The sequence below is a fragment of the Eubalaena glacialis genome, chromosome 16 (assembly GCF_028564815.1).
Source record: "Eubalaena glacialis isolate mEubGla1 chromosome 16, mEubGla1.1.hap2.+ XY, whole genome shotgun sequence".
In the NCBI taxonomy this organism is placed as follows: domain Eukaryota; kingdom Metazoa; phylum Chordata; class Mammalia; order Artiodactyla; family Balaenidae; genus Eubalaena; species Eubalaena glacialis.
The window spans coordinates 86,070,047-86,086,470 of NC_083731.1; the positions used below are offsets into that span (position 1 = coordinate 86,070,047).

The 16,424-nt window shown below is 39.9% G+C and overlaps 1 protein-coding gene across 3 annotated transcripts in view; it reads right to left on the reverse strand.

The window, feature by feature from the left end:
• Positions 1-16,424, reverse strand: part of WASF3 (WASP family member 3) — a 106,432-nt gene that overhangs the window by 29,977 nt on the left and 60,031 nt on the right. The gene's annotated exons all lie outside the window — the stretch shown is intronic.

A 16,424-nucleotide genomic window follows, 5' to 3' on the forward strand; every position in this document is an offset into this window, starting at 1 on the left:
AACAGGGAGGGAACCCAGCCCCACCCAGCAACAGTCAAGTGGATTAAAGTTTTACTGAGCTCTGACCACCACAGCAACAGTCAGCTCTACCCACCACCAGAGCCTCCCATCAAGCCTCTTAGATAGCCTCAACCACCAGAGGGCAGACAGCAGAAGCAAGAAAAACTACAGTCCTGCAGCCTGTGGAACAGAAACCACATTTACAGAAAGATAGACAAGATGAAAAGGCAGAGGGCTATATACCAGATGAAGGAACAAGAAAAAACCCCAGAAAAACAACTAAATGAAGTGGAGATAGGGAACCTTCCAGAAAAAGAATTCAGAATAATGATAGTGAAGATGATCCAGGACCTCGGAATAAGAATGGAGGCAAAGATTGAGAAGATGCAAGAAATGATTAACAAAGACCTAGAAGAATTAAAGAACAAACAAACAGAGATGACCAATACAATAACTGAAATGAAAACTACACTAGAAGGAATCAATAGTAGAATAACTGAGGCAGAAGAACGGATAAGTGACCTGGAAGACAGAATGGTGGAATTCACTGCTGCGGAACAGACTAAAGAAAAAAGAATGAAAAGAAATGAAGACAGCCTAAGAGACCTCTGGGACAACATTAAACGCAACAACATTCGCATTATAGGGGTCCCAGAAGGAGAAGAGAGAGAGAAAGGACCAGAGAAAATATTTGAAGCGATTATAGTCGAAAACTTCCCTAACATGGGAAAGGAAATAGCCACCCAAGTCCAGGAAGCGCAGAGAGTCCCATACAGGATAAACCCAAGGAGAAGCACGCCGAGACACATAGTAATCAAAGTGGCAAAAATTAAAGACAAAGAAAAATTATTGAAAGCAGCAAGGGAAAAACGACAAATAACATACAAGGGAACTCCCATAAGGTTAACAGCTGATTTCTCAGCAGAAACTCTACAAGCCAGAAGGGAGTGGCATGATATACTTCAAGTGATGAAAGGGAAGAACCTACAACCAAGATTACTCTACCCGGCAAGGATCTCATTTAGATTTGATGGAGAAATCAAAAGCTTTACAGACAAGCAAAAGCTAAGAGAATTCAGCACCACCAAACCAGCTCTACAACAAATGTTAAAGGAACTTCTCTAAGTGGGAAACACAAGAGAAGAAAAGGACCTACAAAAACAAACCCAAAACAATTAAGAAAATGGTCATAGGAACATACATATCGATAATTACCTTAAACGTGAATGGATTAAATGCTCCAGCCAAAAGACACAGGCTTGCTGAATGGATACAAAAACAAGACCTATATATATGCTGTCTACAAGAGACCCACTTTAGACCTAGGGACACATACAGACTGAAAGTGAGGGGATGGAAAAAGATATTCCATGCAAATGGAAATCAAAAGAAAGCTGGAGTAGCTATACTCATATCAGATAAAATAGACTTTAAAATAAAGAATGTTACAAGAGACAAGGAAGGACACTACATAATGATCAAGGGATCAATCCAAGAAGAAGATATAACAATTATAAATATATATGCACCCAACATAGGAGCACCTCATTACATAAGGCAATTGCTAACAGCTATAAAAGAGGAAATTGATAGTAACACAATAATAGTGGGGGACTTTAACACCTCACTTACACCAATGGACAGATCATCCAAAATGAAAATAAATAAGGAAACAGAAGCTTTAAATGACACAATAGACCAGATAGATTTAATTGATATTTATAGGACATTCCATCCAAAAACAGCAGATTACACGTTCTTCTCAAGTGCGCACGGAACATTCTCCAGGATAGATCACATCTTGGGTCACAAATCAAGCCTCAGTAAATTTAAGAAAATTGAAATCATATCAAGCATCTTTTCTGACCACAACGCTATGAGATTAGAAATGAATTACAGGGGAAAAAGCATAAAAAACACAAACACATGGAGGCTAAACAATACGTTACTAAATAACCAAGAGATTACTGAAGAAATCAAAGAGGAAATCAAAAAATACCTAGAGACAAATGACAATGAAAACACGACAACCCAAAACCTATGGGATGCTGCAAAAGCAGTTCTAAGAGGGAAGTTTATAGCTATACAAGCCTACCTAAAGAAACAAGAAAAATCTCAAGTAAACAATCTAACCTTACACCTAAAGAAACTAGAGAAAGAAGAACAAACAAAACCCAAAGTTAGCAGAAGGAAAGAAATCATAAAGATCAGAGCAGAAATAAATGAAATAGAAACAAAGAAAACAATAGCAAAGATCAATAAAACTAACAGCTGGTTCTTTGAGAAGATAAACAAAATTGATAAGCCATTAGCCAGACTCATCAAGAAAAAGAGGGAGAGGACTCAAATCAATAAAATCAGAAATGAAAAAGGAGAAGTTACAACAGACACCGCAGAAATACAAAGCATCCTAAGAGACTACTACAAGCAACTTTATGCCAATAAAATGGACAACCTGGAAGAAATGGACAAATTCTTAGAAAGGTATAACCTTCCAAGACTGAACCAGGAAGAAGCAGAAAATATGAACAGACCAATCACAAGTAATGAAATTGAAACTGTGATTAAAAATCTTCCAACAAACAAAAGTCCAGGACCAGATGGCTTCACAGGTGAATTCTATCAAACATTTAGAGAAGAGCTAACACCTATCCTTCTCAAACTCTTCCAAAAAATTGCAGAGGAAGGAACACTCCCAAACTCATTCTATGAGGCCACCATCACCCTGATACCAAAACCAGACAAAGACACTACAAAAAAAGAAAATTACAGACCAATATCACTGATGAATATAGATGCAAAAATCCTCAACAAAATACTAGCAAACAGAATCCAACAACACATTAAAAGGATCATACACCACGATCAAGTGGGATTTATCCCAGGGATGCAAGGATTCTTCAATATATGCAAATCAATCAATGTGATACATCATATTAACAAATTGAAGAATAAAAACCATATGATCATCTCAATAGATGCAGAAAAAGCCTTTGACAAAATTCAACATCCATTTATGATAAAAACTCTCCAGAAAGTAGGCATAGAGGGAACCTACCTCAACATAATAAAGGCCATATATGACAAACCCACAGCAAACATCATTCTCAACGGTGAAAAACTGAAAGCATTTCCTCTAAGATCAGGAACGAGACAAGGATGTCCACTCTCACCACTATTATTCAACATAGTTCTGGAAGTCCTAGCCACGGCAATCAGAGAAGAAAAAGAAATAAAAGGAATACAAATTGGAAAAGAAGAAGTAAAACTGTCACTGTTTGCAGATGACATGATACTATACATAGAGAATCCTAAAACTGCCACCAGAAAACTGCTAGAGCTAATTAATGAATATGGTAAAGTTGCAGGATACAAAATTAATGCACAGAAATCTCTTGCATTCCTATACACTAATGATGAAAAATCTGAAAGAGAAATTATGGAAACACTCCCATTTACCATTGCAACAAAAAGAATAAAATACCTAGGAATAAACCTACCTAGGGAGACAAAAGACCTGTACGCAGAAAACTATAAGACACTGATGAAAGAAATTAAAGATGATACCAACAGATGGAGAGATATACCATGTTCTTGGATTGGAAGAATCAACATTGTGAAAATGACTATACTACCCAAAGCAATCTACAGATTCAATGCAATCCCTATCAAATTACCAATGGCATTTTTTACGGAGCTAGAAAAAATCATCTTAAAATTTGTATGGAGACACAAAAGACCCCGAATAGCCAAAGCAGTCTTGAGGGAAAAAAACGGAGCTGGAGGAATCAGACTCCCTGACTTCAGACTATACTACAAAGCTACAGTAATCAAGACAATATGGTACTGGCACAAAAACAGAAACATAGATCAATGGAACAAGATAGAAAGCCCAGAGATAAACCCACGCACCTATGGTCAACTAATCTATGACAAAGGAGGCAAAGATATACGATGGAGAAAAGACAGTCTCTTCAATAAGTGGTGCTGGGAAAACTGGACAGCTACATGTAAAAGAATGAAATTAGAATACTCCCTAACACCATACACAAAAATAAACTCAAAATGGATTACAGACCTAAATGTAAGACTGGACACTATAAAACTCTTAGAGGAAAACATAGGAAGAACACTCTTTGACATAAATCACAGCAAGATCTTTTTTGATCCACCTCCTAGAGTAATGGAAATAAAAACAAAAATAAACAAATGGGACCTAATGAAACTTCAAAGCCTTTGCACAGCAAAGGAAACCATAAACAAGATGAAAAGACAACCCTCAGAATGGGAGAAAATATTTGCAAACGAATCAACGGACAAAGGATTAATCTCCAAAATATATAAACAGCTCATTCAGCTCAATATTAAAGAAACAAACACCCCAATCCAAAAATGGGCAGAAGACCTAAATAGACATTTCTCCAAAGAAGACATACAGACGGCCAAGAAGCACATGAAAAGATGCTCAACATCACTAATTATTAGAGAAATGCAAATCAAAACTACAATGAGGTATCACCTCACACCAATTAGAATGGGCATCATCAGAAAATCTACAAACAACAAATGCTGGAGAGGGTGTGGAGAAAAGGGAACCCTCTTGCACTGTTGGTGGGAATGTAAATTGATACAGCCACTATGGAGAACAATATGGAGGTTCCTTAAAAAACTAAAAATAGAATTACCATATGACCCAGCAATCCCACTACTGGGCATATACCCTGAGAAAACTGTAATTCAAAAAGAAACATGCACCCGAATGTTCATTGCAGCACTATTTACAATAGCCAGGTCATGGAAGCAACCTAAATGCCCATCAACAGACGAATGGATAAAGAAGTTGTGGTACATATATACAATGGAATATTACTCAGCCATAAAAAGGAACGAAATTGAGTCATTTGTTGAGACGTGGATGAATCTAGAGACTGTCATACAGAGTGAAGTAAGTCAGAAAGAGAAAAACAAATATTGTATATTAACGCATGTATGTGGAACCTAGAAAAATGGTACAGATGAGCCGGTTTGCAGGGCAGAAGTTGAGACACAGATGTAGAGAACAGACATATGGACACCAAGGGGGGAAAACTGCGGTGGGGTGGGGATAGTGGTGTGCTGAATTGGGCGATTGGGATTGACATGTATACACTGATGTGTATAAAATTGATGACTAATAAGAACCTGCAGTATAAACAAACAAACAAAACAACTAATACTAAACTTTCATTGGGTTATTTGTATGGAAATATGTTAATATAAATGTTTCAGACATTACATGAAATTTCTAAAAATCTTATATGTTCTGGTATAATGTTATAAGTCATAATCCTAGTTATTACTTTAAAATGTATATCTCAGAAATAACTAATTTTCTTGTCAACTGCATTATTATGAACTTTCATCCAATCTTTAACCGTGGTCATTTTTAAGTCTTTTGTCATTTACAGACAGTTCTGGGTGTACTCTGATGCTTTTGTAAATATGTTCCTATAAAAGGGTTTCATCTTCAGGAAATTCATGGAAAAGACTCTGACAAGTACAGGTTTCTGGTACCTGACTGTACTGCTGAACTGAATGAATAAGCATTTTCAGAACTCTAATGAAAAACTGATGAGCTCATAAAAGTGCTAACAAAAGATCAAGATGAAAAAAAAAAATTAATTACATGGGACTGAGTGAACTGATGAGGATGAGTATAATTTTTGTGACTTTCTGGTTGAATTTAAAAAAAGAAAAAATCCCACAAGAACTCAGAGGCAAAGAATATACAAATCAATTTTCACTGCAAAGTAAAGGAGCTGTTGCAGTGGAGGATTACTGGACTGAATGTCAATATTATGACATAGTATGAGTGTGTTTCATGTTTGGTAATTGCAATCATTGTTGCTTTTGTTGTGGTCATCCATGTACAGTGCTTGGTGTCAGTCTATTTATCTCTTGTAAAAATAAAATACAGTGTGTGTGAAAAAAAATAAAAATAAAAATAAATAAATTTATTACAGTGTCTGTAATAAAGTCCAACTGCTTCTGAATTCCATAAAATAATGTCATAATTATTGGGCCCTAAGTTATTTTTTTTCCTTTTTAAAGTTCCACTTTTTTCCTACTATGAAAGTAATCCATGCTTATAAGAAATGTAGAAAATATGGAAACGTAAACAATAGGAAAAACGGCCCAAAGTCCAATCTAAGACAGCAACTGCTAACACTCATTTCTTTTGTCTTTGTTGTATTTATAAGTAAGTATAAAAGTTAAAAAACAACAACAACAACATAGTGTACAGCCTGATTCTTTGAAATGTCTTTGTGGGTATACAAAAGTAAAACAAGCTCATAGTAGAAAATTTGCAAAACTCAGAACAATAAAAAGTAAAAAATGTCACGCATAGTTAACTACAGTGAACTTTTTTGTATACTTGTTTACAATACTCTCTCTAAGCATTTTATAAGAACTAAGATAACAGATGTTGATTGTTATGCATTTTCAGCTTATTCAGCAAATATGTATCAAACACCCACTGTGTACCAGGCACTATCTTAGTCACTTGAAGACATACAGCAATGAACACAGCTTTTATTATATACAGACAATACCACACAGACCATAAACAAACAGACAATCCATCACATGACAAGTGGTATGAAGAAAACAAAACTGCAAGAGAATATGGTAGGAAGTGGGTGACACTCAGGTGGTCACAAAAGGCCTCTCTGAGAAGGTGACGTTTGGGCGGACAGTGGCTGGAGGTGAGGGGGCACGAGACAGGCTGCAGGTGAGGACAGCGTCAGGGAGGAGGCGAGTGGGTGGCGGGTGAGCGGCGGCGGAGGACAGAGAAAGGGATGCCCTTCCCTTGCGGTGGGGGGACCAGAGTGGGGCGGGCAGGTCACGCAGGGCCCCCGTACAGCGGGGCTGGGGCAGCTGGGACCAGAACTGCGGCAGCAGAGGTGGCAGCAGGTGTGCGGATTCAGTACACACTGTGAAGATGCAGGAAGACAGAAGGGAAAGACCACGGCGGCTGGAAGAGCAGAGCCCCCATCTGCTAAGATATATGGGGGGGAAGAGAGAAGAAAATCACGTTGCACTTGAGATGCTTCCGTAAGCAGCTGTACACACAAGTTTGAGGTCTGGGGAGAGGTCGTACGTTTGGAAGCCGTCAGCGTGAAGGTGGTATCGGGCCACGGGCGGATGAGGCGGCCTGGGGACCGGGAGCAGGGGAGGGCTTGTGGCCACACCCTGGGGCCGTCCAACAGGTGCAGGACGGGAGGAGCACGGAAGGAGACGAACACAGAAGAGCTCGTGCGGCGACAGACACCCCAAGGGTGCCGGCCCGAGGCAGGTAAGGAAGCCCTCCAGGACGGGAGGGAGTTATCAGGGGTCGAATGGCGCTCAGGCATCAGGCCACACGCCCGAGACTGAGCACCGGACTTCGCAACGTGGGCGTCACTGTGGGTGACACTGACAAGCGCAGTCTCAGGAACTGAGATGCGACAGAACTTCAGTGGGGACAAGAGACAAGGAGGGGAGTAAAGGCAGGAATGGTTCTTTCCAGGAAGCTTGCTGTGAAGGGAGCAAGAAATGGGGTGACGGGGAGAGGATGACCTGAGGGTGATTTCTCAGTATGTTAACATTCGGTAGGAATGATGCGGACGGGGGTGGGGTGGAGGACACGGGAAAGACGGAGCTTAACCCAGTCCTGGAGTGAGTCCTGGGGTCAGCACTGTAGAGCAGGGTGGGCAGGACGCGCTGGTGCACAGCAGATCAGAGGGCTGAGCTGGCAGGAGGGAGGTGTTTGGTCCTCCCCTGAATGCTTTTACTTTCCCAGTGACGGGGAAACTAATTAGCGAAGGAGTTACAGCAGGACTGCCGAGCAACCCTGAGTGCTCACCAGGGGAATGCTCGTGATTTTACATCTCTCTTCTTTTCTGATATAAGCATTGAAAGGTACAAATTTCCCTCTAGGCACCTCTTTACGTTAATCCCACAAATACACTGGTGATTTTGTGTGTTCATTACCCACACAGTTAGAGACAGTTTGCAATTTCCTTTTTGATTTCTTCTTTGACCCAAGGAGTTATTTTAGAAGCTACTGCTTGATTTTCCAATATGTGAGAATTATCTAAAAAGGTTATTATAATTATTTTCTCATTAACACCATACTCTTTATGGTATCAACCTTTCCAAATGTATTATTTTCTGGCTAAGCATATGTCCCATCTTGAGGAACATTCCATGTGAACTGAACATTAGAAGAATGTGTATTCTACAGGTGGGAGTTTAGTGTTCTGTAAAGGTCAATTAGGTCAGACTGGCTGGGAGTGTTGTTCAAAATTTCTATATCCTGGTAAGTGGCGATTCTCACAATCTGCCTGTCTTTCCAAATTTTGGGGCAGCGGTTTGTCCTGTGACCTCAGTTCTCTGATGGATCTAAGAGAAGCTGGTGGATTTCGGTTTGTTGAGCTCTTTTCCTGTTATGCAGGCGGGAGCGGCTTCTAAGTTCCTGAAACGCCGGGCTGGAGTCATCTGTGGATCCTGTTTCTACTAACTTCTCTTTCTCTTAATTGAGTCATGCTTTTCTCCTTTCCCATGTGTCTCCTGTTTTAATTTTTTGCTGGACGACGTGTGTAGAAGACTAGTCAAGAATGAAGTAGACAATGTTTACTCCTGTGAAAGGTGCTGCGTCAAGGAGGGACACGACTGAACTCGGGAGGCTGGTAATCACAGTCGTGGACCTGAGAGGAGAGTGACCGGTTAGGACAACTGTAGAAAACAACAGTAAAATCCTTGAAAATCTTCCCTCAAAGTTTTTAGATGATAGTAACAGTGTAAATCACAACCATCAGAAAGACACCTGTAAGTCACTGAAGACACGTTACCATAAGCCTATGAACTCATGAAATGGGAAGAATACCGATGATAAAAGCAGAGAGGTTTGATGGCAGGCTTGACTGAACAATTGGGACGTGGCTAGCTCTCCACCTGTGCCCTGGAGAATTAGTCTACACTTAAATCCTGTCATGTCGCAACCCGGTCAGGGCAAGGAGAAGTGAGAAACGGCCCCCTCATCATTTCTTCTGTTAAGGAAGTGTTTCCGATGTTCCAGGTGGGGCGGTAAGTGCTTGGATTCCCAACAGCCCTGCCTTTGCGGGGGACTCTTATTATACTCACCTCCAGTTCTTCTACGGCTGACAGAGTTGTGCCTTATACTTTCCTAAGTACACATTACTCTTACCTCTCTTCACTGGCTTCCTATTTTTATCCACAAGTAATGCAAATACTTATCTCAGATTGAAGCAGTAAACTTTAAAGAATTCGTGCTGGGGTTTCCCTGGTGGCGCAGTGGTTGAGAATCTGCCTGCCAATGCAGGGGACACGGGTTCGAGCCCTGGTCTGGGAAGATCCCACATGCCGCAGAGCAGCTAGGCCCGTGAGCCACAACTACTGAGCCTGCGCGTCTGGAGCCTGTGTTCCGCAACAAGAGAGGCCTCGATAGTGAGAGGCCCGTGCACCGCGATGAAGAGTGGCCCCCGCTTGCCGCAGCTAGAGAAAGCCCTCGCACAGAAACGAAGACCCAACACAGCCATAAATAAATAAATAAATAAATAAAAATTAAAAAAAAAAAAGAATTCGTGCTGTTTCTTCCAGTCAACTCTGTCCACTACGTTCATAGGTTTTCTCTTAAAGTACCTCAACCCAGCCTTAACCTGCATGGAAATGAACTTGTGATCTATTTCTTGCATATACTGTGTTTAAATCTTCCCTTTCATTTCAAAAATCCCATTTGGCTAAAAACATCCAAGAAATCTATTCAGTGCATGCCTTCAAAATACTTAAATCTCTATTCTGACTAGAACTGTACTTGATATAATCAATTAATACAACCCTGAATTTCAGATCCAATTACATAAAGCAGATGTATTACACTGCAAGCCCTCAAGGAAGCATTTTTATGACGATCTGGCATTTGGTTTGATACGAGACATAACACATACCATAAGGAGTAGCAATACAAATAATAATCACTAACTAAAATCTGAGAAGAAAACAGAATTTCCTTCTCATTTATACAAGTACTCAATGTAGAAATTAATAGAAAATAGATTTTGTAATAACTTTTTTTCAGAGACTCACGTTTAAAATTAATGGAGTCTCAAAATTTTATACCATTTGTAAGAACAATCTTAGCTCTTTGTGAGGAAGTCTGATGACCTATAAGATGTAAGAAATCTTAAAAAAAAAAAAAAAGGTGCCAAGAAAACTAGCGACGTATGTACCAGTTTTATACAAGAATTATGACAGTGCCTCCTTGACAAAGAAACATACGTACATCCCAACAGCAAGATAATGGTTAATGATACTGTATCAATATAACACAGTAATCTCTAGCTATTAAAAATGTGTCTTAGAAGAATCAACAAAGATGTTTACTATATACAAGTGAGTATAGGCTACAAAACCATATGTATGAGGTATCATTTTTATAATGATATATACAAAGCATTATCAATGATTTCTGCTGATTAATAAAAAAATTTGTAATTTTTTTCCTTTGTGTTGTCCTGTGCTAAGTTCTCTACATGATCTTATTAGTACCATCAAATATAACCAAAAACTTGGGGGCAGGGGAGGCACCTAAGGTCTAACTCCTTTCCTTGTGACATACTCTTAAGAAAGGAAAATGAAGACAGCTATAATCACAAGAACGAAGTGAAAGAAGTGGAAACCAGCCTGGGAGGTATTGAAATGGATTTGCGTCATCCTTGGCACAAATGCCCTATTTCCTTTTTAAAGCAAATTATATTAAAATTACATTATAATATCAGTAGGAATTTGATTGCAAGACACTGTAATTTTAATTGAGCAACTAGTTGATAAGAACAAGAGCACTCAGATAATTAATCAAGGAAAATGATGACAAAGCACTCCTGATTTAATGTTAATTGCTACACTAAACTGTCATTATTTGAAGAAAAGTATATCAATATTCCATTACTGGAAAACCAAGCGACACATTAATTTTTTTTCAATGAAGTAGAGTTGATTTACAATATTATTTTAGCTTCAGGTATACAGTATAGTGATTCAGTATTTTTACAGATTATATACTCCATTAAAAGTTATTACAAAATAATGGCTGTAATTCCCTGTGCTGTACAATATATCCTTGTTGTTTATCTATTTTATACGTAGCAGTCTGTATCTCTTAATCCCATACCCCTGTCTTGCCCCTCCCAGTGGTTACCCCACTAGTAACCACTAGCTTGTTTTCTATATCTGTGAGTCTCTGTTTTGCTAGATACATTTATTTATTTTTTAGATTCCACATATAAGTGATATACAGTATCTTTTTCTGACTGACTTATTTCACTAAGTATAATATTCTCTAGGTCCATCCATATTGCTGCAAATGGTAGAATTTCATTCTTTTTTATGGCTCAGTAATATTCCACTGTATATATGTACCACATCTTCTTTATCCATTCCTCTGTCAATGGACATTTAGGTTGCTTCCATGTCTTGGCTGTAGTAAATAGTGCTGCTATGAACACTGGGGTGCATGTATGTTTTCAAGTTAGTGTTTTCATTTTTTCTGGATATAAACCCAGGAGTGGAAGTGCTGGGTCATATGGTAGTTCTATTTTTAGTTTTTTGAGGAACCTCCATACTGTTTTCCATAGTGATTCACCAATTTATTGATACGTTCCCACCAACAGTGTACATATCCTCACTGACATTTGTTATTTGTAGACTTTTTGATGATGGCCATTCTGATAAGTGTGAGGTGATATCTCATTGTTTTGATTTGCATTTGTCTAATAATTAGCAAAGCTGGATCTATCACCCTCCCAGACTTCAGACTATACTACAAAGCTACAGTAATCAAAACTGCATGGTACCAGCACAAAAATAAACACATAGATCAATGGAACAGAATAAACAGCCCAGAAATAAACCCACACACTTATGGTCAGTTAATCTACAATAAAGGAGGCAAGAATATACAATGTAGAGAAGACAGTCTCTTCAACAAGTGGTGCTGGGAAAACTGGACAGCTGCATGTAAAAGAATGAGACTAGAACATTTCCTCCCACCATATACAAAAATAAACTCAAAATGGATTAAAGACCTAATTGTAAGATGTGAAACCATAAAACTCCTAGAAGAGAACATAGGCAGAACACTCTTTGACATAAATCACAGAAATTTTTTTTATCTGTCTCCTAAGGCAAAAGAAACAAGAGCAAAAATAAACAAATGGGACCTAATTAAACTTAAAAGCTTTTGCACAGCAAAAGAAACCACTGACAAAATGAAGAGACAATCTATGGAGTAAGAGAAAATATTTACAAATGATATGACTGACAAGGGACTATTATCCAAAATATACAGGCAGCTCATACAACTCAATATCAAAACAAACAACCAACCCAATCAAAAAATGGGCAGAAGACCTGAACAGACATTTTTCCATAAAAGACATACAGATGGCCAACAGGCCAAGTAACACACTATTAACCAAAACCACTTTAAAAAGTGGCTTTCCTTCTCCCTCCCACTCCCCTCCCCACACCGTCACTCATATTAGAAGTTAGTAACACTCAAAGGAAAAAAATCTGAAAACTACTAAACACGAATTTTTTATTTTATTGGACAAAGCTTTGAAAGCTTTTGATACTTCTTCTCTAATTATAAGGCTGTTCAAGTTACAAATTTCCTCTTCTTCATTTCTATGACTGTTCTTATACTCAATACCAATAAGCAATATTTTTTCATTGAAAACAAACAATTCCCTGAAAAGCCTGGGAAATATCTAATTCTGACAAAATTTCTGGCCCTTTAACATCAAGCGTCTAGTTTGGATGTAGTGGGAGCACCGTAACTGGTAAAAACCTAAAGATTTCCCCAAAGTTACGCAGAGTCACCGGGGCTTCAAAGGCCTATTTGGTACCAGGACCAGGTTCTCTTGTCTGATGTAAAGTTATTTAAACCCTCATGACCCTGAACTGTTCCCCCACAGATGTGATGAGAATCAGAACGACCTGGTGAATCGGGCCCTCAATTGCTAGTCTTCCTTTTTGGAAAAGACCAAAGAAATTCCTTCTGGCCCCTTGCTCTGTTCTTCCTTCCTCAGACCCACTAGAGAATTAGTTACTCCGGATTACGGCAGGAGGACAAGTCTCCCAGGGCAAGTCTGCTGCTCAGGCAGGTACGACCACTCTAGGGTCAAGGCAAACCCCTAAAGCTCCCCTTGGGATTCCCCCAAGATGGCATTTGTAGACAAAGTCTAGCCTCCCTCTGTATCACTTATAGGAAGTTCAGATGACTGTACATCACCTGTCCTAATCTGCGGGTGGAGGCGCTGGGGGCAGGGTGGGCAGGATCCTACTGAATGACGGTCAGAAACTCAAAGGAATAAAAAAATAGACTCCGTTTTGACTTTATCTTGAAAATTAATCCTCAGTAATAGATGAATTTTAATATGACAGACTCATACTTTCCTGAAACTTCACTTTAAAAATAACTGATGAATGATTAGAAAATTAGAAGACAACACAAAAACTCTACTCAATGCTCTGTGGTGACCTAAGTGGGAAGGAAATCCAAAAGGAGGGGATATATGTATATGTATGGCTGATTTACTTTGCTGTACAGCAGAAAGTAGCACAGCATTGTAAAGCAACTATACTCCAATAAAAAATTTAAAAAAGAAATCTATTTATGCCCAGGAAAAAAAAAAGAAAAAAACAGTTTTATTGATTTATAAACATTCTTTTAAATTCTTATTTTCCTTAACAATTTTAGATCATAAAATTTTTTTTGCATATACCTTTTCTCATCTCCTATATTTCTACTCAGTGGGAAAAAACCTACAAAAACTAAAGATTCACCCAAAATGTAGATGTCCCTCATCATGTGCAAGAGTTATGGCAGGTCATAACTGCAAGTTGCCTATTGTATGACCATATTGACGTCAATTATATATGCTTTTGTAACTTCTAAGTAGGGACCCAGTTGACTTTATTTGCTGTATATGCTGCACCTAGAGGAGCACCGAGTGAATAAACAGGAATAAATAAATCACTGGTTATCAGTAATTCGCAGCTCCACCACCAATTAACAACCATCCTCGTTTTCTGAAGTTGCACGCTTGGCTCTCACGCCCCCGTCCTCCCTGGGGGGCGAGCACGGGGCACCTGGGCACCTGTGAGGGTCTGCCGTGAGCCGGCCACGCGGCTCCTTGACTGGGCGTAGGGCCATCAGTGCCACCCTCCCGCCTCGCTGGCCCGGGGCCTCGCTCGTGCCCCGCGCCTGTTTCTCTCTCCGCGCCCACCTGTCTTTCTTCGCCCGCTGGCTTCCTCTAGCTCCTTGCAGCCTCCCTCCACCCCCCGCAATAACAATGCAGGCCTGCGATGGCCACCGGGCCCTCTCGGTCCTGGACCACACCCCAGCGGCAGATCCCACGATAAACGAGCACACGCGCTGTGTCTTAGTTCAAACTTCCCGGCAGAACAGGACTGGCCCAGACAGGCTTTTCGATCCAGACACGCAGCATCTGACTTCGTAGGTCACCCCGATCACCATCCCTGCAGCGATTCCTAGCATCTTCTGTTCAAGCTCCCCCCGTGATTCTAGCAGAGAATCAGGGCTGAAGCAGGCCGACTGGGGTGGACTGTCCTTGAGGCCAGGACCCATGCCTGGTCCACTCATGAGGCTAGAGCAGGATGTGTGTACAAAACGTCACCACGGCTCCAGTGGTGCACTGTTTCCTACTGCTGCTGTAACGAATTTTCACAACTTCAGTGGATTAAAACAACACAAAATTACCATCTTACAGCTCTAGAGATCAGACGTGTGAAATGTTACCACTGGGCTGAAACCCAGGCCCTGGCAGAGCTCTGTTCCCTCTGGGGGCCCCAGGGGAAAGTCCAGTTCCCGGCCTTTCGCAACGTACAGAGGCCACCTGCACTCCTTGGCTTGTGGCCTCTTCTCCTGTCTTCGGAGCCAGCAACGGTTGATGGATCCTTCTCACATGCTATCACTCTGACACTCCTTCCTCCCACTTAAAGGACCCCGGGATTACACGGGGCCCTCCAGACAGCCCAGGATAACTAACCTCCTTCTCGTGAGGTGAGCTGACAAGCAGCCTTAATCCTCCCCTTGCCCAGTCACACAGCACATCTGCGGGTACCCAGGGTGAGGATGCAGACGTCCGCAGAAGGGCTGTGATCATTCTGCCTACACACGGACTCTACAGAACAAAACGCACCCTGCGGGTAGTTTCACTTAGAAGAGACTGTGGCCAAGCAGGCACCGCTGATGTAACACTGTGCGTGAGACATGGTGTGATTGTTAAAACCTTAACAGTTCATGTTGGTTTTCATCACTTAGACCTTATGCCAATAGACGTTTCAGCCATAAAAAAACAAGAGACTAAAAAAAATTCTTACGGAAATACATGAATGCACACAGAAATACTTTCACCCTTCAATAATTTACAAGGTATCCTCCTGTAATTATATGAATTTATACATTTTACCAACAACCACTACCAAAAATCAATTATAATTAGTTCAGATTCCAGAAGAAATCTATTTTGAAGCACATTTTAAGCAATTTCCAAATTACTTTTGTTTAGCCAATGATTATAGACATAATATATCGAAAATATATCAATAATGATGTGCTACAATTCTTTTAAAGAAAAAAAAAAAACTCATCCATAGTGTTTCTTCTTCAAAACAAATAAAAGCACTTGAGTTTTTTTATAAAACCACTCTCCCCTGCTTGACGCGGCCAGGATGTGAAATTTCATGGAGGATTTTCTCGTTATTAACAGAGGTTCTGAAAGTTTAACTGTGAAAACCTGTCATCCAAAATGCAGTGTGAACCATCTAAACCGAAAAGGAGTGGGACGAAGTGAGAAAATAAGATCACGACGTAAATGTAAAAGTTAGGGAGAAAGACTGCAACTTCAAAAAGCTTTGAAGGAAAAGCATTTTCATGCATATTTGAGTCTTAAGAAATGGAATATTTCTTGGGTATTTCATATTAATGTTCAAAATTAGAATAACAGGGAGTCCTCTCTTCCTTATGCTTGTGTTTGCTTATATTTCTATAATCTGTGTATACAATGTGTACATGGCACTGCATACATGTAACCATCAACTCATCTGCTGACCTCAATTTGGAAGTCAATACCTGCATTTTAACCTTTAGTAGGTTAAAATCAGCAAGTCTCACTAGCTCGGGGCTTGATTCTTTGATTCATCTGGAATATTATTCAACCAACAAACATGTATTGAGCCTCTATTCTAACGCCGGGCATATCACAGGTGTGACCTAGTTTTCAATTCATTACACTGAAAAGAAATTAGCCCTGTCCAAGTTTAATGCATAATTCACGTTTTTTAAAATGCCAATTATT